Source organism: Geospiza fortis, unplaced genomic scaffold, assembly GCF_000277835.1.
Source record: "Geospiza fortis unplaced genomic scaffold, GeoFor_1.0 scaffold237, whole genome shotgun sequence".
In the NCBI taxonomy this organism is placed as follows: Eukaryota; Metazoa; Chordata; class Aves; order Passeriformes; family Thraupidae; genus Geospiza; species Geospiza fortis.
In genome coordinates, this window is record NW_005054319.1 from 3,312,897 (window position 1) to 3,337,756 (window position 24,860).

The window sequence follows — 24,860 nt, forward strand, 5'->3', positions numbered from 1 at the left end:
GCCTCCTGTAGAATCAGACTCATGTTTTGCTCAGCACAGAAGAGGCATCTCCTTGCAGAGAGCTATTGATTAATGGTCTGCTAGGCTGCCATTTACAGGTGGTAACTTCACTGCTGCTATAGTGGCTGGATTTGCTTTTGGGATATAATTAAAGGGAAAATAAAATATTACTGGAGACATTACAGAAGCGATGGCATTTCCCACACTCTCCTTTCAAACCTGTGATAATTAATTGATGTCTCATTATTAGATTATTATGAAAGATGGACTGGGTACGAATTGCAACTGAACCTAGAGCATCATCAGCTAGCACACTAGTTCAATGGTTCATAAACCAGCTGTGTAATTATCCTAACATGACACATAATAAATATATCATGTGGCTCATTCCTATCAAAGGTGATCACACTAGCAAGCTTTGGAAGAGAGGAATTGTTTTTGACTAGTTTTTCTAAAAAAGTTATCCTTTCTGCTTGCCTTTGTGCAAGTTGCTGGGTACAATACCATGAACTTAAGTGGGAGATATGTTTCCAAAGCACATTCAGAAATAAGTTATTTGCATTCCAACTCGATACACTTATTTTTCTGCCGCTATTTTGTAAGTTCACGTCAAAACTTTATATTTGATTTACCTGTATAAATCTCTGAAAAGCAGAATCACAAGAGTCAGGAAAGGCATCTTTAAAGGACTTCCTATGGTGACTGTTGCTAAGGAAACCTTCATATTGCACCAGGTTTTGCAATGCCGGTAGCATCTGAAATACACAGCTGAATCTCATATATCTAGATCCAAATTAAGGGTGACAGGTAAGGGGGTATAAGTCACTGCGTGTCCCAGTTATGGAGAAATAACAGATAGGAGCTGGATGCAAAAAACACCCAGGGATTCATGATTTGAGGTAGTAGATGCTGTGTGCTCCGGAGATTCTGAGCCTGTGAGCAGAGGCAAGCTGCCCAAGTGTACAGATGATGTATCAGCCTAGACAGGAGTGACTAGCTGGGGGTCATATCAACATCTGGGTACAAAGGGAGTTCAACTGCAGATTAGTGCATGTTATTAATTAATGTTGTACTCCAATTATGCAAGGGAGCTGCAGAAGGCTCCCAGAGTGGGGCGATTTGCACAGATGCTGCAAGTGACGTCATGTGTTTTGGCCAGGGGCAGCCACTTGATCCTTGAATTGGTCTTTCCTTCCCCTCCTCCCATTTTTCTGTTTATCTTGGATGCATTTATTGTACAGGAGAGGGGCTTGGTGTGTTACCCTCATTTTCAACATCTGAAACACAGAGGGACACAATTAGTGACTGGCACCCACCCGAGTCCGGAGCATCCTGTATCAGCTGCTCCAAAGAAAATTCTCCAAACAGGGAATTTCAGTTGAAACTCTGCTTCTGTTGGCTCCTGCATCCTTCCTCTGCAGAGCCTGAGCACAAGCAAGCCAGAACAGGTCCAGAAAGACAGAGGCCTTTGGCAGCTGCCTGGGAAGAACAAGACTGTTTAATTGTGTAGAACACTCTTGCATGTCTGAGAGAACACTTGGGCTTGCATTTACAAGAAATCTCTTTAGAACTATACTTAGTGGCTTAACAAGGAATCAAATATGTACCTGAGTGTCCTCTCCACATGTAACCCTGAAGTAGAAGTTTGCAGTGAGCTAGGAAATTAAACTTCTGCTGGTTGGAGAGGTAATAGCTGCTGCTGATTGGAAAGTGGCTGTCAGAGAGAATTTCTTCTTAAAAACTGAGATTCAAGTGTACTTCTAAATATGGCATAATCCATGAAAGTGGGACGAGTGCTGCTTCCAGAATGTCTGTAGACTTGGTTCACTGATCTTTGGGAAGTTTCACTGTCATGGAGGTAGAAATAACACCTCTTCAACAAGAGATTCAGGTTCTTCAGCAAATGTTTTCTGACCATTGCTTGCCCCTGAAATATCTGAACTGTTTCCTTAGAGACAGTGTCATGTTGGTGAGCAATGTGCGCAGCTAGAGCTTAAATTCCTGAGCACATGTTGCTGCTCACAAGAATAAATGGTAATAAAAGCTATCTCAGAACACCATAACTAATTGTACATATTTTTATCTCCTTTGTTTCACTTTTATAATGTCACTTTACATAAGCAAGCTCAAAAATAAAATTCCTGACAGCTGAGAAGTGTGGTAAATTCTGAAATATGTTTACACTACACAAACATTGAAATGCATGTAATGTGAATATAAATTTCAGGGACTTGCTAAATAAAAGATTATAGCTGTTTTGTAGGATGTAGCAACAGATTTTGGGCTCTGTGCAAGGAAAGGTGTTTATCTCTTAGGTGTATAACTAGACATTTATATGTGTAAGTCGCTGACTTTGTGCTCATGAAAATCAGGTACAAAATCAGAGTGTTTGCCATGCATAACTTGGCTTCTCCCTTTAAAACTTGGGATTTTGGCTGTTTTGCAGAAGTCTAGGTTGTATTTTCTTTCATACCAGCGTAATCAAACTAATATTTTTACTACTTCTAGGATCAGCGCATTTGTTTGTTTGTTGCCAGCATTCCTCTGCAATGCTACTTCTCTACTTGAGAAAAGCTAAAAATAAGTTGCAAGACTGATCTGCTGACTCTGGAAAAATTGTTGCTCAGGCAACCTGATCTTTTTCATAACTTTGTTGGCTTCAGCCATCTGATGGTTCCAGCAGGTAAACCTGTGAAATCTTCAACGTTTCCATTCTGCAGGAACTCCCCTTGTTGTGAACAAGTTTTCATTCACAACTATGATGGAAATTAACCTGGTTTTCCTTTGAGGGGAAAATGATCAAATTTTAGAGGTTAAGAAAACAAAATGTTGGTGGAAGTGTCTTTAACTGGATGGGGGTGTTCAGAGTTTTCTTTTGTGCCTGGGAGAGCCCCAAATATTTGGAGGCACATGGCTGGACTGTGCAAGTTCTGCTTCTACCTCAGAGCAGTCTGAGCATTGTGCACCCATGGATGCTGATTTTGGGAGCAAACTGGCTGTCTCTTATGGCAGGTTCCCTCTGCTTTCCCTAAAACCTCCTTGCGGTAACACTTCTTAGAAAACTCCAGCTAGAACTCCTCCTGATTCCAAAAACTTGGGCAGAAAGTTTAAGAAACATCGTAGATTAAAATTGTAATTTCCAAAGCTCTGTGGATTTATGCCATGGGAATCAGCCTCAGGCTCTCAGATGTCACCATCAATGAGAAAATGCCCATTGACTTAATGAGAAATAAATGGGCCCAAATCCACCAGTTTCAGCTGGTGCATAGAGCTGCACTTTCAGTAAGGGGGAAATACTTGCAGCTGAAGCATCAAGAATGCTGCCCTTATTTTTTCTGGAAGTAGATTAAAGAAACAAGATCAATACAGAATGTAGGATGTCCTGAGAACTTACCAGCTAGTTATCCACCTTATTAAGAGCAAGAATGAAATAAAGCTCAATTTCATTCTGCATAGTTTATTCAAAGTGAATAAATGAGCAGGCAAAGATTGCTGTGTTTATACATTTTTCATAGAGGCTTTTGATAAAAAGCAGAACTAACCATTTAAGTTTAATTGCATCCAAATAAAGAACTATTTCCCACGGCTGCTGAATAATACAACATTGTTTTTGTTCTACTGTGTTCAAAAACAAAGGCATTTCATAGTAGCTTGGGAGGTAAGATGTAAAAGCCTTTATTTATATGTACTGGGGAGAGGGGTGGAAGGAAAGTAATTACAGTCTGACAGACAAGAATTGCTCAATCTCAGATGCTGGGAGATAAATGAGGTTTGAAATGAGAACATCAGATAAAGGGGTTTTAAAGAGTTAACAGCCCTGCCTCTACAGTAACTGCAATAATCTGTTCAACCAGAGGCATTTATGATTTTTTGTATTGATAGCTTGTACTGTGAAGTCTGAAATTCCCCAAAGATTCACTCTATATGGAGTTAGTATGAGAGACTCCACTGTTCAGTCCTCCTGAGAACTGCAATTGTTGCTAACAAGGCATTGAGGAGTGAAACACTGAGAATTGTATTGCACACACTCTTTGCCATGATACCAGAAAAACAAACAGGATGTTAGAAATTTGTACCATTTCTAGTGAGCCTCAGCATATCTCGGGACAGAGCAGCCTCCTCTCTTTCTTTTGTTGCTTACTTATTGCGTTTTATACTCAAGGATCTGAATCTGATTTTTTTAATGTGGTCTACTGCTAATAAGATAATTTTTTAAGCAGAAAGGAGAGAAAGAATGTGGGAGAAAACTCCTGCCAGTAAGTTTGCTTATGCAGACAGTCTAAATTTTTGGCAAAAGAAGGTTTTCCTATTTTAAGGTGAACTGTTGAACCCTGAGAGCCAAGTCTGTCAGCACGAGCAGTGCACGTGTTTGCTTTATGCTTGGCTGTCCAGCTAGGTACAAATGAGACAGTTGTGGCACTGAGGTTTCAGTCTGAGAACAGTTAAGGACATGGGGAGCAGACTGAGGGCTCTGACTTGTACCCCCTCTGTCCCTTGGCACCTGACTGCTGGGTGACAACTCCTCAGCTGCACAAGTGGCAAAGGGAGCAGTGTGTCCCCTGCCAGGCACTTTTGTCCAGCCCCTCCCGTTGAGTTAAAATATTGCTGCTTTCAGCTGGTGCTGGCAGTGGAAGAGCTCAGCCTCAGGAGCAGATGTGCTGCCACTTTTCCAGCTCCTGTAAGGAGCCAATGCCCCGCACAGCCTCCTGGCAGCCAGCTCTCAGGTGTGAGCCTCAGCCATGGGGGTCACAGCCCAGGTGACACTGCTGGTGAGCAAAGACAGGGCTAAACCTGCTGGGGCTGTCTGGGTTTGCCCAGCACAGAGCTGGTCTGGCCCAGCAATCCATGGTCACAAGGTCTTGGTGTAGCTGAGCCTTGCTGAGAGCCTGGGACTCGCAGCCCAAACTGAGCACAGTGTCAAGGGGTTTGCAAGGAAAGCTTTGGTGCTCTGCCTGCATAGCATGTGGACAAACCAATTTTTCTTATGTTTAACATTTTCACCCAGTCCTGTTCATCAGTATCTCAGTATTGTGCTTATTTCTCTTCCTTCAGTTTTCTTATTAAAACCATACTGGAGAACATAATTACTCGCCCCCATTTTGCAAATGTTTTCCTGATCACTCACTTGAGTAAATCAAAGCCCAAAGAAATCATTATTAACCATCCAATTGACTGTTTTGTTCAATGCCAACATGGCTGTGTGTGTTGGCCTGGGGACTGCAACTAAGAACATCCCAAACCCAAAAGGCTTTTATTCCTCACAGAAAACATCTGGTGCTTTGGGCTGATCTACGGAGATGGAGGCAGGCTCTATTCACACAGGCTGTTGCCTCAACTGGAGATAAATTATATTTTTGCAGAAAGACTTTTAGTTAAAAGGTGATGGAAAATTTTACTTTTGAAGTCCAAAGTGACTTCTATAGCCTAATAAAGCACACTCACCACTAAAACGTAACAGATTGTGTGTAACATTTAAATCTCTCTTTAAAAAAACCACTAGCAGTACAACTGTTTAATCAAAAGTATTTTTTTAACACCATGTTTACTTCTGGAAATATTGATTAGTGCCTCAATTCTTACAAAAGGGCAGAACAGAAATGTGGAGATAAACACTGTGAATGTCTCATCTGTTGTTTCCACTGAAGTATGCAAACCATGAGCTTGGCAGGCAGCAGGCTGGTGGGAACACTCACATTACTCACAGCCAGAGAAGCTGAGCCCCACTGAAGCCAGGGCTTTGAATTATAGGAGGTGACTCTGATTCCATGAGTTCTGTGCTGGTGCTGTTTTCCTTTCCCTGGCAGTGTATTTAAAGGCAGTTAAGGCTAAGTATGCTGATACTCTGATCCCAAACATGGAATGAAAATATATTAAATCTGCCCCGATTTACTAGGAAAGCAGCGCCTCACATGTTTATGGAGGGCTCACACACACTGCAGAGTATTTCTGACCATGAATCTTTGGTTACTTTGGTCATTTGACCTAAAAAAAAAAGTTCAAAAAATATTTTGGTTATCTCAACAACATTGGTTATTTTACAAGAATGTGCAAATATATAGGACAATGTTCCTGGGAAACCTTTCCCTGATGTGCATAAAGTAAATTCCATTTCAGAACAGTTGGGTTAGTGTAGGGTTTACTGAGATTCAGTGAGAAATACAGATGTGCTCTGCAAAACTGTAGAACATCTGGAACATTTAGGAGGTGGAGAGAACCTTGCAAATAACCACAGTTCTCAACCACTCACACATTGCCTTTAAAAATTTAGTAATAAAATTGCCTCTTGTCTTGCCTTGAGCCCAGCTATTGCCAGGTCAGTTCCTTATACTCAGGGGATCACCCTACATGTGCTGAGACAAATTCTTATAAACTTTCTGAGTGCTGATGGCTCTTGGTGAGGATGAACTTGGCCCTTTTTGCCTTCCAAAGGTCAGCCCCTTGCAGTGAGGTCAGTCCCTTGTGCCAGTACAACTCTATCAGTTTTAGTGGTTGTCCAGCTCACACTGGTTTTCAATTTTCTCCAGACACTGGTCTTGAAATTCTAGTTGATCAAGCTATTGTTGAAAACAAAGGTGCCTTTCTCAGACAGAAGAATTGGGCTCTCAACCAAATTAAAGAGTGATTTTTATTCTATTTCAGTACTTTCAATTCACTTCTGGTAGACTCTGAGCTGGTATCTGAAGAGAAAAAGGTTACGCTAGCTTTGATTTTCTAGCTTTTTGTGTGAGGAGTTACCCCTGTTTTCAGCAGGTGTAAAACGGGTCAAACTTGAAGATTCAAATGTTTTTGAAAACACAGCTTAGAAGTGTTAATTTTTCCCCTGTGTTCCTTCTGTTTGGATCCAACCAGATCAAACCAGACCCAACTGGCTCAAACTGGTTCAAGGCAGATAAACCTAGATCCAACCATTTCCAACCAGTTTAGTTTCCCAGAACCTCACAATTTCCCAGGTTAAAATCTTTTTGATTTCACGTGTTGCTTCAGTCCAGATAACATCAGCTCTAGCAGCTTTGAGTGGTGTCAGAGGTACAGTTCAGAGTAGCTGGATCTGAAATATTTGCCAGGAGTATTCTTCAGGTGCTATGGTCCATATCCTGACAAATCAGCACTGGATTAACTCCATGTACTTTCAACAAACAGCTCATCCAGAAAAAATACTCTCTGCATAAATGACCCCAGGTACATTTGAGCACTGTGCTTGCTCTCCTGATTAAGTGCTTGTGTCTTTCCATTTTGGACTGCTCTGTCCTTATTTAAATTCTTCCATCTCCCTTTCCACTGGAAACCAGAGCACTTGGTGCAGCTCCCTTTGTGTGCCAGCTGTGAGCTTTGGCCCAAGGCTCTGTGGCTGAGCTGTCCAACCCCACTGAACTGAAGACATATCAGGAAAATCCCTCCCACTTCAGCTGCAATATTGTGGTAAGAAACAGCACTGCACAAGTGAGAGCACAGCCTGGTTAGAACTCCTGAGTGCCTTTGGGATGCTCCAGAACAAACATGCTGCTCCTTACAGCTGTACTGGCTGGAGCAGCCCAAAAGGATGCTGAAGGTACCAGTAACAGCTAATGAGTGCTGGATGTGCTCTCTCAGGGTTGATGAACACACCATGAACATTTAGTTATATTTTCAGTTAATAGTCAGGATGTTCTTTGACTTCAGAGTATGAATCCCATTAGATTTCCTCGGGAAAGAAATGATTTCTCTCAGGCAAATTCAGCTTTTTCAGTGTGTGCTTAGTGTGGAGTCTCCATCCAGCTCCTGACTGGTTTTTGAGGGGACCCTCTTGAATAGATAGATGCTGGTCTTCAAAACCCTCCCTGTGGCAGCTGCATTAAAGCTTCTCAACATCATGGACTACTGCAGAGGATTTGGGCTTTTCATAATGTCCTGGCTTGAGTTATCCACAGTGTGGCCAGCAGGACAAGGGCAGTGACCCCCTGTATTGGGCTGTGCCTCAAATCCTGGGTTCAGTTTTTACATTTTCTGAGTGTACAGAACAGAACAACCTCAAGCCAAAATGGTTTTCTCTAAGGATGAAAGGGTGAAGGCTACAGGCCAGCAAAGTAAAGATTTTGATTTCATTGGGACTACTCCATTGTTTGAAGTTAGGTATGGGAATTACCAAATCCCAGACACCAAAGCACATGTTTAGAGCTTGCTCTGCCCTCAGAGGAGCTCAGTGGCCTTTTAATGGTTCCTGCCTAAACTGTTCCTTATGTCCAGCTGGAAACATCTCCTGCAACTGCAGGTCTGCCTTACTCCACAGCAGCCACACTGATCTCTGCCATACTCTGCCTCTCTGCAGTTTTGCTTTTTTTTCCATGTACAAATACAAAACAAGATTAAACCAGTAAAGTCATTTTCATGTGTGACCTAATGCAGTTTCCATAGAGGCACTTATGCTCTTTCCTCCCTCACACCATATGAGTTCCTAATGAGACATTAATGAGACATTAATTGCTTATGCAAATTTAGACTAGTAGACAATGAGAGTTGTTGTACCAAGAGTTTAAGGGCCATATAACTACTCTGGATGTTCACATAATTCCCATTAACATTAATTGGAGTTGCGTGCAGATTAGAGCCTGGTATCTTCAAAAGTTATAAAATAAACCATTGAATGCTAATGGGGTAACTTGTAGCCATGTATCTTTCTTATAAGCACTTTGGATTTTATGCTGGTTGCTAGCGAGTCATCTAGTGTTAAAATGCTCCAGATGGCATTGGAAGTAGTTCAAAAAACAAAAGAATTATTTTCACTTAATATGTCAGGAATGTGAAACTTTACCCCACATGATTAGAAATAGAATGGAGGGGCCATGTATTTTTACCCCTTGAAAACTTCTGTGGACTGTTTTCAGCTTTGCTGGTAAAGTGGAGACAGGGAAAGGTACAAAAGTTGCATTTCTAAAAGTAACTCATGGAGATGCTGAAAGGAATTAATTCACTGACTGTCATCAGGGTCTGCTGATGAGGAACTGTGAGAACAGTGACTAAAACTCTTTGACCAACCAGCTATTTGACACATATGCTGGTAGCTCCAAGGCTATCTCGGTTGTCTGCCTTAATAACATCTCTGCTCTCATTTCCATCTCTCCCTGCTCTTGCTGCTCCCGTGTCATTTTATTTAACACATTTCTCGCAGCCCACTTCCCAGGCAGCTCAGTGCATCCTTGTCCAGAAGAGCAATAATGCCTCTGCTTGGAGCCCGTTTTTGCCATGACAGATTGATAGACAATCCATGTTCATTCCCTGCTGGGAAGCCTCATTTGGCCTGTTTAATGCCAGAGCTTTTTAGGGTGAGCTCTGGGAGTCCTTTGCCCCGCTCTGCTGAGTGCTAACTCAGTGTGTCTTTCCCCGTCCCTGGGACCGCCAGGCTCGATGAATTCAGCCAGCAAGGCACAAGCTCTCATGGCTTTATGAATGCCTCTGTGTTTTATAACAACTCTGGCCACCTGGGAGTTGTTGTCAGAGGATGGTGATGATGGAAATGCAGAGCTGGGGCTGTGGCAGGGCTGCTCCCCTGCCGCTTGTTACAGCAGCTGTGATTGGCACCTCGAGCTCACTCACTTGCACAGGGCTCCTGCCACCCTCCCCTGTCCCCACCGCCTGTCACAGCCCATCCTGTCCACCTGCAGCTGCTCGGCTTGAATTCCAGCCCCTGGTCAGCCCCTGGGATGCTGTAATTTCAGGAACAGATGTGTCACTGGGCACCTGAGATGTTCATGAGGTCAATTAAAATGACCTGCGACACCAAGGGAGTGAAATAGAAGGTTTAGCAAGTACATAAGGTGATTAGCTATAACTGTCTGCAAACAATGGAAAAGTGTTATTTTAGATATTTTTATTATCAGTTCAATTACTAGAGAAGCTTAAATTTTGCTCGAAGGAAAGAGCTTGGCAGCACAATCTAAACATCTCACCTATAGTGGTGCTTTCATTTAGAACAGCAAAATAGTGAATTTGCCTCGTGTTTCAAAGCAGCTGAGAGTTCTTAGAGCAGGAAGATATGGCCATTAACTGTTATTTTCTTAATAATAGCACCCCATTGTTAAGCAAAATGCTTACCCCAGTTGCATTCAAAGCACTAGAAATCCAAAGTTAAGGCAGCATAAAATGGGTTCTCATAGCATTGAGATGGTAATGTGTGGCAATTCTTCTTTTTGCACTCCTAGCATGTACTTTGTATGTTAAATGAGGTGAAATAGAAAAGGGTAAAGAAGAAAAGGTATCTGAGGAAGTAATAGTGCTCTCCATGGTACTCTTTGGACAGCATCAAACAAAGGAAGGGTGAGAAGCTCTGATGTGATGAATGAGTCTGTGGTATTAGGGTAGAGAAATGTATTCTATGGACAAATATACATACAACACTAAAGCAAAAATAATAATAGCCATTTTAGGGATTCTTTTCAGTATAGGCCATTTTGCAAGCAGTAGCTGATGAAACTGTAAAGGTTTGAACTGCTCTGCTGTGGGGCCAGCTTGCTCTGAGACCTTCAGACAATCCACACTTATTTGTTTTCTTCTAGTTCTAACTTGAGGAAAGCTGGCAGAACAAGGAAATGTTTCTATTCCTAAGCACAGCAAAGCAATCCTTTCTCTTGCTAAACATCTGAGACATCTTTACTATCTAATGCAGTTACACGGAATGATGGGAGAAAAGCAAATTGGAGAGGGGAAAAATTTAGCATTTACTCAAAGGAGAACATGGCAGCAACTTGGGTAATGACAAAAGAGCCCTACTAGGTGCCAACTCCAAAGGAGCTGCACAGTGGAGCTCTATTAAAAGGGAAAGAAAAATGAGGAGTTTGTCCTGGATCTATGAAAACCCATTCATCAGGGAGAGGATTAAGCCAAACGACTCACAAACATCATGCAAGCTCTAAGAAAATGCTGTAACACTGACAGGAAGCCATTCCAAAGACTTCATCTGCTCAGTGCTGGGGTTACCTCAATGCCACACCAGCCCAATGCCTCCCTGCTCTTAGATCAGCATCTTCCATCTGAAACCACAGCTCCAGGCAGGGAGAAGATAAGAAATGAGATTTGTTTAAAAGAAGAGGATCACAGTGTTTGTAACTCTCCTCCTGCTCTGCTGCTCTGCTCTGTGGGTGTCTCTGCTGGCATCCAACCTGTGCACCAGGGCAGCAGCCCAGTCCCCAGGGAGCTGAGGAACACTTTCTGCATTTCTCCTTCCAATTCCCAACCCAAAAGATCCAATTCCCAACTTCCATTCTCCCGGGAATTTCTAACACCTTTGTAATGTGAGTTTCCCTGCCACAGGCCATCTACTGCAGGTTCCACTGGGGCACTTTGATATTTCTTACTGAATGCTTTAGGTGTCCTCTGCCCTTTTCCAGATTTCAGCCTGGAGGAAATCACCCCACATGCACAGACTTTTCCTAACTCAGCAAGACTTGGAGGGCTTTGTGCTGATTTCTTACACACCTTACTTGCCTCTTTCCATCTCCTAAAAGCATTTTATCTCTGACAGCGGGTATCACCCGGATTTAACTTCACATATTTTTATTTTAAGAATGAGAGGGGAAAGAAATGTTATATTTGTAATACAATAAGTGTAGGAAATGAGTAAAATGGGATCAATATTGAGAACAGTAATTAAAATGTTGAAGATAAATGAGTATGCTTTGATTGACATTATTCACAGCTTTAAAGGTCAGATTGCAACAAATATATGGGATGAGTATTGAAATAAAAGATACTTTTAATGGCACTAGTGAGAGATTACTGCTGTTGTTCTTATTATTAGTTCCCTGAGAAAGAACAGTATAAGCACTTAATCTCCAGGAAAAAAAAAGAGAGAAAAATCCAGAACAGAGAGAAGAGAAGACACATCTGAAACTGAGTTTAATTGATCTTGTGCTCTGCACCCCAAAGTGCACAAATCCACATTCTACATAGAAATAGAGTTTTATTAGTACACAAACAATAATTTTCCACTTTTCTCACTTCATGCTCTGGTTTTTTTCCCCTGTTTCCCTCCAAATCTGCAGGAGGCACTGCAGTGTGTGATCAGCATCCTGTGTGGTGCTTCATGAGCAGATTGCAAAGCTGTCCCCGGTTAGAGGAGCAGAGGGAGGTGCTGTACCTCAGGAATTTCACAGATTGTGGTGGGCTTTGGGGGAGGGCACAGGCTGGGAGTGAAGAGCTTGAGACACCTCCAGAAAACTCACCACAGCCTAGATTTGCACTCTTCCCATCCTGGCAAGGTCAGCCCCTTCCCCTCCTGTTTTGTCCTTCCAAAGCGCGCCCCTCTGCAAAGCCTCTCTCATTTTACATCTGTCTCTCCAAAATCCTGGCATTTTCCTGGCTGGCTCCATCTCTGTCCAAGGCAGATCTCTCCTTTCATGGAACAATCTCCTGCAGATATTCAGGGTTCTGTGGGTAGCAGTGTATTACAATGCCACTGAGAGCCCCCTGCAAGTGAACAGCAATTTCTTCACCCTTCAGCCTCCTGTCTCAGCTTTATACCTCTCTCAAGGCTCAGGAAATGGATTTATTTTACTTTTGGGGCAGATAAGTGTTTCATTAGTGCTTACCCTGACCTTTGCACACAGCAAGGTATTTGCTTTACCTAATTCTAGCATCATTAGCAGTGCACAAGTTTTGAAATCTTCTTACACCAAAAAGCAGTAATGGTTATCTGCTATACTTGCTTAATGAGTCATAAAATGAAATGGCAGATGATTTGTTCTGCATACAATTAATCCAACAGTTAAGTAATGGCCAAGACTGCTGAAAAAGGACAATAAATCCAGTAACCCTGACAACATCTCCAAGTATTGGCTTTACTGATCACAATCAATTAGATTTTTTCCACCCTACTTAAAGTAAAAAGGGAAAAAGTTCTGGCTTTTTTGTTTTCTTTATGAAGCTTCAATAGCAATTAGGCTTGTCTGTGTCATTCTGAGGAATGCTGGCTGTGTTGATCTTAGTTTGTTTTAATCATGTTAAAAGGGTTAAGCTAAATACCCCAAGAGCACAAAGTGGAGCTCTGAATGCAGCAGAGTGCCTTTATCCCACTAATGAAAAGAAATTGTTGGACAAGATTAGATGTGCACTGGCACTCAAGGCTGTCTGCATGATTGTGTCTAACAGGAGCTCCTACAAGCAATAAAGACAAATCAAAGTAAGAAAAGCAGAATAAATTATTTTAGCAAACTATTATTAGGAATAAATAATAGAATTCTTAATATTGATCCCAAATTGTCATAAACTTCACTCAGGGGACAGAATCCACTCATGAAGGGCGCTGTACAAGGGCAGGTGTGACCCTGACACGTTCCTGGCTGTCAGGAAGGGAAGTTTAACATCCTGAGCAGGTACTCAAACCTCTCAGCATCCCTTTCAGCTGTGAATATGCTGCTGACCTGGATGCTGATGCCACTGCTCCCACTGAGACAGTTTAGGGTGGTAAAAAGCCCCTTGCAGTGGGTTTCTAGCTGGTGTGCAAGTACAAAAAGGTGTTCCAGCAGCCAAATGTTACCATAACCAAGTCCACAACAGAACATAAGGAAACTGAAGTACTCCATGTTCCTGGCTGAGAAGAAAACTTTTGTCCTCCTCACCCCAATCCCATCCCTTACCTCCCCAAAATTGCCATTAAAATGTGCATATTTGCAAGGCTGGGGAAAATTTTTTAAACAGATGAATACATAAATAAACAAACAGCTGGATGCAGGCAAAAATGGGTTCCTCTTGTCTGATGATGTTTTATTGCTGCTTTTATTTTAACTGATTGAATTTAACAAATGTTTCATTGTATACCACATATAAATGACAATTTGATTCAGGCTCTAATTGTGTAAGTCTCCCTAGCTGCGTAAATATTTTAAGGTTTAAAAATTACATTTTTCATAACTGTGTCAGAAGAATTAGATTCAAGCATTGCTCAATATTGCAACAATGCAGGATATATAAAGGAAAACTAATAGACCACATTTGTTCGCTGGAGAAGAGCAGTTGCTGTGAAGGCAGATAGTTATTTCTGAGAGTGGTTTTTTAATAAATAACATGTGTAAAACATTGCTGTGTGTTTCAACACTACTCCTCTTTCATGCTGTATGTGATTTTAGCATCATAAATTCCTTTGTGCTCCTCTCAGTCTCTAATCCTGCACCCTGATTTTTTTAAAGCTCTTTATCAGACTGATCTTTTCCTTCAGCCCATGCTACACCACCCTCACTCCTGACACTTTTAAACCTTGTTCCAAGCTTCTTGCAAAGCTCTAAACAAAATTTTGTCCCACGTTTCTGCCCATTTTGCCCTCTGCTCTCCAGCCTGCAGGATGAACCTGTGTTCATCCTTTGCCCTTGCAGCCTGAGTGTGCAGGGCACAGCACAAATCTCTGCCCTGCGCTGCCAAATGCCTTTGTAAAGAAATGGGAAATGGAGGAAAATGGTGATTTATAGTGAGTCACTGCATCACATCTTTGGGCACAGAAACACTGACTGATTTCTTCCCTTGGGTTTCCCTAAGGTGTAGAAATAGCTCTCAAGCAAACAGTTTTATGTGTGACCTTGGACAAACCACTTAATTATTTGAATAATTAATTTCTATATTTGCAAACTGTGCTATGTTATCTGTTTCAGCCTCAATACCATGTAAAGAATGGCTTTTGGCCATGCATATTTTAGGATTTTGAATACCATTGAATCCTCTGAAGCCCTACTCTCATTTTATGGGGATTTCACCAACACTGTATATTCAAGAAACTTTTTACAATATACCTCAAAAATAGTGTTGGGAATGCAATCAAAGGCTGCTGAAAAGGCATCAGCAAATTGTCAAGATTGGGAATGCTGAGGCAGAGAGATCAATCCATAGTTTGACACTTGGTTGATACAGTTTACTGAAATGATTTTTGATTCCTAGAAACAAGTATCAGAATAGCATTGCAGTACTTTTTTCCCCAGTAGCAAATAATAATAAAAATTTCCTTTATAGTTTCATCAACTCCATTAATATTTTTTCTCTACCTCTTTTGACTTAATCAAATTTTTTTGCAAATAAAAATTTTTACTGCAGCAAATGCAGTATTTGTAAGTATTTGTATCAACCTTGATAATGAGTCAACCTTTTAAAACCATCAAAAAGTGGGACCAAGATGAGAACAAAAATCTCACAACTTGTCAGTGAAGACTGCAAATGTGTCTTCATCGGAGGAATGTCTTGATCGAGGTCTGTTTTTACACAGAGATATTTAAGCTGCATTTGAAACAGTGAGTTCATGTGGAATTGAAATATCCCTCTTATTTAATTTATTCTTTCTGTGCTTGTGCACCAATTTAGAGCTGCAGCAGTGTTGTATGAGGTGTCTAAGAGGTAGAGTTGTTCCTGTGCATTCTTCCCCATTGTCAGCTGCAAAAGCCTTAAAAGTTAATGTCCACTGAAATTGTTCTGGTTTTACTACCACCTAAATGTAATTTGTTCTGATTTATGCCCCTGTAAAACAGGTCAAGACTGATGAAAAACAAGGCCAATATATTAAGTTCTTATAGAACAGTTTGTGGACATAAACATTTAAGATCATTTGTGCCAGTGCATCTTATCACCAGGCAGATGTTGTTTATGTAAAATGCAAAATTGACACAAATCTTCCTACAAAACATAAATAAAACTGGATGTGTTTGGATGGGAGAGCCAGCAAGAGGTGCTCAGTTTTGAATGCAGGTTGCTCTGTGAATTTTTATTTTAAGAGAAGACTTATTCACAGCTGTCAATTTTTGAATCTCATTTAAGCCTGGATACATCAGGGCTCATTCTGTAGACAGCAGCCCCTGAAACTGTTGGACAGCTGAATAGATGTGTCTCTGAGTCTTTCTCCTTTCACACTTTAGACATGATTTCAAGCCACCAACACTTTACATTTGCTTTTGCATTTTGCATTTTAAAAATACATCTTTTCCAGGAGACCCATGAATGTATTTCAGTCAGGATATGGATGACTATCTCCACTCCTAACTCAAACCATTTGAACTTGTCTTTTCCCCTCCTACTTCTTTTCCAGTGGCTCAGGGTTAGATGATAAAGGTCATCAGCAGTCTATATGGTGGTTTTTAAGATTTCTATTTTACCTGGATTTTTTCCATTTGAACAACTGCTTGGAGGAAATTTTTATAGAGAAATTGTCAGGGGCAATGCTGGCAGGAGCAGAAAGCTGATGATTGCCCTTAGGAGGACATGGATCACTGAACCCTGAATAATATTTGCAGTAGGGTTTGTTTGCACATCTTCAGAGCCAGAAGTGCTCAATTCATCCTGCAAAGCTCACATAGATTCTGGTACAAACCTGGGAGAGGGAATCACCTTGTTTCATCTTGGGATAAGAGGCTGGTGGGAGTCAGGAGATTGAGCAGGGGTCTGCAGCTGTCTCCTCTCTCAGGGGGCTGTGCTCCATGTGAGGCTGGTGCTCCATCAGCTGCAGCTGCACAGCAGGATGAGGTTTTGGGTACAGCAATGCCTGCAGGACAGGGGTGATGGCTGACAGCGGCATGGGAAAACAGCACCGACTTTATCTTTTGGAAGACATGGCTTGCTGTGGTATAATTAATGTTTTTCCACTCTGATGTATGCAGAAGGGTTGCCAGAGAGGAAGATCCGTGAGCTACTGGCTCCAGCTCAGATGAGGCTTTTCAATTTCTGTTGCTTTTTATGCTAAGCTGCTTTTTCTAGTACTGCAAGTTGTTGCATGTCCTGCCTCCCTCTCTTCTGAACTGAAATATTTCCACCAGCTGTTCCAGCTCTGCTCCCACGGGTGTTGGCTCTGCCCTGAGCACAGGAGCCCCCCAGGTTTGCCACATGCAGATGGCAAAAACAACAGGGCAGTCTGCTGACCTGTTTGCCATCATTTAATAGAAATATTCCACGAGAGGCAATCAAATAAACCAAAGGTCTTGTGTTTCTGCTCAATTTTCCTTCTCCAGGCCCAGCCCCACATCTCCCCACTGAGGAATTCATAACTTAACTGTGTAAGTACATATTCAAATCTCCTACTTATGTCTTTAATTACCTCACAGATTAGGCCAACCCTGTCCTTATTGACCTGGTCTGTTGGTTTTAAGTGCTTCCCAACTTGCTTTGCTGGATTCATTCAGGCAATTCCTGCAGAAGTTATTTTGCAATCTGGATTTGCATAACGGATGGGAAACATTGCATGTCTCCTGTAAAAGATCAGGAAGTTTGTCACAAGCCCAGCTACTGCACATTTTAAAAGGTTATAAAGCTGCTAGGTGTGTGATAAATGCTGAGAGAATCACTGGCTTTGCTGCAGCATGAGGGAAGTTCTTCCCTGGAGGAATTTTTGCAGGGTTCCCAAAGCTATGCAGTGACTTTCCAGCAAATATTATTGTGAAACAATTGCTTGGGGATCGAGTTGTGTTTTGTCAGCTGGGAATTTATCTTGTAATGTTGAACTGCAACCAGCAGTCAACACTGACACCTGATACAGCTGTTTTATGTGTCTATCATGAGACATAAACGATTCACATCTTTCCTTTGATTCTTTTTAAAAGTCATTTTCTTTGCTTTTCCTCCCTCAAACTGTCCTACAACCCACTGAAAAATTGAGATGAGGAGCTCTAAATTGCTTGGATGGGTCTTGGTTGGAGGCTCCTCTCCAGGACCAGAGGTTTCCTCTGGGTCCTGGCAGTGAGTGGGGACCTCACCAGAGCTGGGCAGGACAAGCAGGGACCACTGTGGCGTCTTTAAAAGCTTTTCTTTCTGGGACAGATAAGGATAAAACTGCTTTTCATGACTCTGGGGTTCTGATTAGGGTGTCTGCAGCTGGAACTAGATGGAGACACAAAGAGGGATCTCCAGCCCAGCTCAGAGTAGCAGTGCCCTGGATTGGGCTGAGCACTGGGGAGGTTGAACATCAAGTGGCCACTCCTTTGAGAGAGAATGAATACCAGAGGCATCTTTTTGGGGTATTCTTCCAGTGAGAAAGCTGAGAAAGGCAGCATGTGGGCAGCCACTGTCAGAAAGCAACCCAAAATCTGTACAAAGAGATGATTTTCTTTGTTTCTTCAAGCAGTAGAGCTTCAGGATGAGTCAGATAGAGACATCCAAAGGACAGCAGAGCTCCCTCAGACCCTAACTAGTGAGGTTCTAGATCAGCAGTACCAATGGGTCTCAATTGCAAGGGAGTCCCGATGTAAAACAACCACATCAAGGTATAATTTCAGGGTTTTTCAATATTTTCTATTGGAGGCCCTTGTTTGAGCAACTGTGAGAACATTGCAGGGCTGCAGAGAACACTCCTGGAGAGGTTTCACCAGAGCTCTGCAATCTGCAGCTACTGCAGTGCCCCAGCTGGGCTGTTTCTGGGCCCACTTTGCTTATATTCTTGAAATTGTGCAGTTTTCAAACTCCTACCTGCATAATAATGGGAGAGCGTGGGACAGAGCTCATGCTGGATGTTGATGGCAGGAAACAAGGGAAATTGCAGCTTTCACTGTTTGTGCTCCTGACTCTGTTTGTCCCTTTTGAGAAGAACAAAAGCACTGACACTGTTGCAGACAAATACTTCTCTCTAAATTAGGTGCTGGTAAGGTGTTGAAAACGTAACTTTGCATTCTTCCAAGCCCTCCTGTTAAAAGATCTATACAATATAATTTTCTTTGCTCTCTGTTCCTTCCAAGCATTTTCCGTTAAGCGACTTGAATATTCATAGATTTGGATGAGCAGAAAAGAAGCTTGTTTCTTTCCATATAAAAATGAAAGGGGAAATTAAAATATACTTTTCATACTGCTAGTACACATTTCAGTAAAACATCAAGGGTGTATATGCCTGATTACTTTCCTGTGGAATATTTCTCATTAAATCATTGATATTAAAATTCAATATACTGTTTTGACTAAGTATCACTAGGGATAGCACAATCTCTCATTATTTCCTTTTCAGCATAGACATAGCTCATAGTATGGATATGCAGATTTTTAATGCAGAAATGGAATTGTAAAATGGAGATATTTTTCAGCTATCACAGAATTTAGCAGGCCCAGTGAACTGTGTCTTAAAGCCACTTTATTTTCTCCCTGTTTTTTTTTTTATGCCTTCCATGTTCCAAATCTTATTTGTTATGTTCAGTAGGAGGTATAGGGCAGCATCCCCATGAAGAAGGGTGTCCACCAGCCTAAAGCTTGCTTTAAAAATTCATTCTTCAAAGCCATGTGAGCTATGGGATGATCACTCTGCACTGAACATCCTGCCTGGCAGAACAGAGGGCTTGGGGCAAGGGGAAGCTGCAGTGGATAATCAGGGAATAGCAGCCCATCTCCTCCTCCTGCTAGCACTCAACTTGAGCAAGATTCATTCTGGATTTGTGTCTTTTCTTGTGGCTGATGGATTTGGGGATCCTTCACCTTCCAGAGGGTTGGGATTTCAATTATCATCCTAGATTTTCCTGTCTGGAAATCACAGGGCTCAGCTGTGCACAGCTTCTGCATCACTCTGGAGGGCCCTGGGCAGAGGTGCAGCAGCTCTGCACTGCTGCAAGGATGCAGCCCAGAAAATGCATGAAGCATCCAGGCCTTGCTCTGTGTCTGGGACATAAATCTCTACAGAGAAAGACAGGCAGCAGAGCTGAATTTCTATTTTCAAGGATTTAGTGTGTCAGAGCAAATATCTAGCAATTCATAAAAATGCATTTCAGATGCTTTTCTTTCCAGGTCAAATGTTGCATAATACCACCACATGTTTGAAGTATCTGCTTCCAGAATGTTATGTTTTGATAACAAATAGCATAAAAAAACAACTAAAAAAGCCCCTATCTATTTGTCCCTAATAAATTTTATGGATTTTTACATAGGCCTGGAAAAATAAAACCTTTCCTAAAATAACAAAGAGCAACTTTAGAGCAGCAGATTTCATGGATGATTACCATGGTTTTAGCGACAAGGGTTAACCAGTTTAGTAATCTGGGTCTGACAGAGCTTTGCAGAGTAAGTCTCCCACTGCTTTTGGACTAAATACTTTACTTAAATTTTGGGAAACCAAAAGATTGATTTTCTTTGCCTTTTGATTAAGAGAATGGGATTTGGACATGAAAATCCAATTAGATGAATGTGGGGCGTGGGAGGGAGACAGGGAGAGAAAGAGATGGATGGCACACAGCTCTGCTGCAAGCAGACCTTATTCTGAAATTTGGACTGCATCTCTGCTGGCTTTCAATTAGCTAATTAAAACAGCTTCTCCTCTCTCCCTGTGCACATGGACAAAAGATCATGAAGATTTAGACTCGCCAGGTGATAGTACTGAAAACTCACCAAAAACAGAGAGAAAACTTGGAGCCGTCGAAAATAAATAACAGGAGCCATAAAAAAAAAGTGAGAGAAGGCAGTATTTTGTTATCCCCAGTATTTCTTGCAGTTAAGTATCTTGAATGATATTATCTGCATTACTACCAATAAAACTTGCAGGGAACTCCATCTGTCTGTCATTCATAAAATGAGATGTTACCATTTCGCAGAACCATAAACCACATAAAAGTCAAAGTATAAGGATCCAAACACTTTCTAAGTAAAAGACTCTTTGAAGCAGCTGTTTTCCTTTATTATTCGAGACAATTATACTGTCAAAACATCAGAATATTAGCTTTTCACATGCCTGGTTCACCTGTTTATTGAGTGCTACCCAAGAGCAGACGTGCCAGATGCAGCCTGCCAAGAGTGATGGGGAACAATGAGGCTCTCCATGAATCTGGAGATTGCTGTCTTTGTGCACAGCAATCAACCACCTCATCCATCCAAGAGCTAGCAAGGGCTTGGGAAAATGTTTTAAAGGAGAAAAATCCTTGCAATGGACCCTTATGATTCTGTCCTTTCTTAATTTCTTTCTAAGTCCCAGCCGTGGGTGCTGTCTTGGTGTGAAGGATGCTGGCTGGTTTTTTATCTCAAAAAAAAAATAAATTCTGCTTATCTCTGCAAATTCCTGTTGAGCAAAGCAAAGAGTAATCTGTTAGAAGCTGCTCCTCAGCCTAATGAGGGCTCGTGACAGTAAATTCCGTGTTTGTGTCTTCATGGGTAACTTGAAACAGCAATACAATAATTGCTATTTTTATATCCATAACCTAGATTTAGGAGCAAGTGGACAAGAAACTTCCATCACTGAGATCTTTGTGATTACATGGCAGAATGACCTTCTGGTGGAATTTTGGGGATTGTTTTACAGCAATGCATAAAAAAGCAACGGAAAAAGCTGAATTAAAAAAAAAAAAAAAAAACCACCAGTTTTAGAAGATAAAAGACAAATGCAGATTTGGCAGAAACATCCCAGTTTTTCATCTGTCTTGTTACCTAGAATTTTTCACAAGGGAGACCTGAACATTGCTGTGAATCGTTCAATTAAAATCTACCAAGTTTCACACTAAAAAATAATAGTTATGTTCCTCTTTAAAAATGTCTTCACAGCTTTCTGTGGTTACTGAACTTGCAACATTATCTCTTATCTGGGGAATGCTAACCATGATAAACAAGGAAATAATCAGGGCCAAATGTGAGTTTTGGCAGTTGTTTTGGATTTTCAACATTTGGTACGTTAGGGACGTGCACAGATCAAAATCCTAGAGGCTCTGTAAACACTGTAGCCCAGAAGCTCATATGTATTCTGAAGCTTTTATTTTCCTTTGTGAACACAACCTGGTTGGCAGTGATTAGTGGTTGTTAGGATTTCATCTAGAAACCACTAACTGCAGTTTAAAAAAAAATTAATAAATTCACATAGAGCAAAATATGTTAAGAAAAACAGTGATTGCTTAGAGTTAGCACTTCTCTTTTGCAGCTCTAACTGAAATTGTCCCCTGTAAATCCATATAAATGTATGTGTGTGCATGCATGGAAGATGTGTAGGGGATCTGAGGTTTGAGCCTTGCAGGGGGATGCTCTGTGTGACAACAGAGCAGGTCACCAGTGAATGGCCTGAAAATATAAACTTATTGAAACCAGTGGGTTTGTTCTATGCCTGCTTAGGGAAGGGCTGAAGACATCTGGACCCTACTAGAAAGAACAGGTCACATGAAAATCGCTTTTAACACAAGAGAAAAATTACACAGTTCTTGTCTCAAGTACATAATTTATCTGGTGTGGTTTGAAGAAGCCTCTGTGTTCCACTATAAAATGAGGATTAAGTTGTGCTGTGCTAGCAAATGGCTTTTTCTCTGACCCATACAGCGCCTACTGGTGACAGAAAGTTCTGATTCAGGTAAACAGGGGCCACTTATGACAGAAATGAAATATTTGTTTTCTTGTACTATGTGTTTCTTGAATGAGGAATGTGCGAAAGGACACATTAAAAGCAAATTCTCTTCTAAAGGATAATGCCATTATGAACTGGAAACTCAAAAGAAAAAAAGAAAAAGAGTTCAGATCCAAGCTGTTTCCAAACCAGTGAATTAAAAGTAGTGAGGTATTACTGCACTGAGGGAACCCAGGCTGGGCAGTGTGTTTTCCCACATTTCTGAGCAGGGGTAAGAGCCAGTTCCTCTCAGCCTTTTCTCAGGATGAACACAAGGATAACAGACCCATCTGGGTCTCAGCAGCACCAAGTGATGGGTTGTTTGTGTGCTGCTCACAATTGTGACATCTTCTAGGCAGCATCTGGATCCCACTGGAAGCTTATCTCCTTTTTGACTTGTCTGCCAGCTTGTGTTCTAAAGAGAAAAAAAACCAGGCATGTACAAGAGTTGCATTTACACAAAGGCAGCACTAGAATTAGCTTTTTTTTTTATTGTCATTTGGATGCAATGAGGAGGGTAACTTATCTACAAGAAGTCAGCATTATTTTACCAAATCAGCTCTTAACTGATTGTGTCTTGCAGTATTAGGTTCATTCTCCTCCTTTTCCCTTGCCATCTCTTATGCAAGTCAATAATCTGTCCTCTGATTGTTAAAAGACTGCAAATCACTACACTTCTGTTATTTACCACTCATCTGAAACTCCCACCCACTACTTATTCTCTCCTGTGTGTTTAACTCCCAACTACCCAGAGTATGTGTCAAAATAGGTTTTCACATATTCTTTAAACAGCAGAAATTAATTGCTGTGATTCTACACATTCCAGAAAAGCCCAGAAGGTATAAACTGAGACTTACTCACATTTGCTATGTGGATGTAGCAGATTGCACTGACATCCTAGCAACACAATTAATTGGATCTATTTCTTAAGTGATTTTCTCTATAGAACAAATATCTGAATTAGAGGAATGCCTCCTGGTTAACATGATGTGCTTCATATTTTCTGTGTTCGGTACTGCTATAATTGAAAGCATAATATCCAAGGTACTGTGATACTGATATAGGTGAAATGAGCATCTTCATCATGCTGTTGGATCAGTATAATCTAGAGCTTTTTAAAAAATCACCAAACCTGTTGGTCCTGCTCAGATCAATGGGTGGCTTTTACCAGTAGGTTATTTAAGTGCATGAGCTTATTTGATAAACTAATTGTACAGAATGGGGAAATAATCCTATTTACATCCAGACTGACAAATTTTTCATGACACACATGTATGAGCCGACCATGCCAGCCACACACATCTGAATCTGAAAATTTTCTGGCCATTTGCTTTGATTTCCAGAACCACTGGCTGGGTTTACTGGGAGCACAAGCTGCAGTTGCTGAAACCACCGCCCAACTTCAGCTTTTTCCTTCCTTTAATCGTTGGAACGCTGAACATGGCAGAGACATTTAGATGATGAAAGGATCCTGCCTGTTGAATTGGCAGTATATTTAAACAGAAGGAAAGCAGAAAATTAGTTTTTCTGTGGTCTATTTGTTGTGTATTTTCTAAGAGATACTGACATTAAAGAAGCATTTGCCTGAAGGCCTCAGATGAGATCAGAGCTCCATTATGTCCATCTCTGAGGGAGCCACATAAGAGAAATATGCTGCTATTATTATTATTATTATTATTATTATTATTATTATTATTATTAAAAGATCAATAGTCACAGCAAAAGGACAGGAAGAATAAAGAATATATGGAGATAGTGTCAAGAGAAGAGATGGAGATTATGATATGGACACCTGGCCACAAATTCAGCAAAAGCTTGGGATGGCCACAAGAGCTGGGGAAGTTGGTGAGCATGGCCAGGCTGGGCTTGGCTTGCAGATCTGCACCAGGGAAATCATCTGGAGCTCTGCTCTGAGCCAGTACCAGATTTAATCTTTCCCACTCCTGACCTCCAGCTTGGATTCACCAGCTGCTCTCCCCCTTTCCCAAGTTCAGGAGCTGAGCCCTGACTTTGTGGGCTCCCAGGAGGAACCTGGTATCTCCAAGGGTTGTGTGGATGTTTGGTGAGGTCTCTGGAATGCTTTGTTCCCCTTGGTCTGAGCTTGGGACAGGTGTTCCAGGTCTGCAGCCATCAGTCCTGGGAATCCTTCAGAGATGCTCATGTGGGAGGACATTTCTCACAAAAATTGCTCATCACCAAACTGTATCTAGAAAAAGACATTTTCTATGGCCAGCTGGCATTTTCTAGCAGCCAGCTGCTCATCATAAAGTTCCTGATACATTTTGGGTTTGGGGCTAGCCTTTTTAATCGGGATGTCTTTCTCTTCTGTGTGGTTCTGCAAAATGTTAACCCACTGTTCCATTTTGTTTTTATAATTCCACTGTAAACCTTTCCAAAAATCCTAGACAACAAAAGGCCAACAAAGCAAAACAGTCCTGTGCTGCTTTCATTTAAATATTTCTTAACCAAGCAGATTTCCAGTAAGTAGAATCCAGAATTATTTTGTTTTAGGAAAGCAAAACAAATCCATGGACTAAATAATCTCTCATTTTCTCTTCCATTTATTGGTTTTTTTAAGTGATTGGAGAAGTCTTAAGCACTTTCC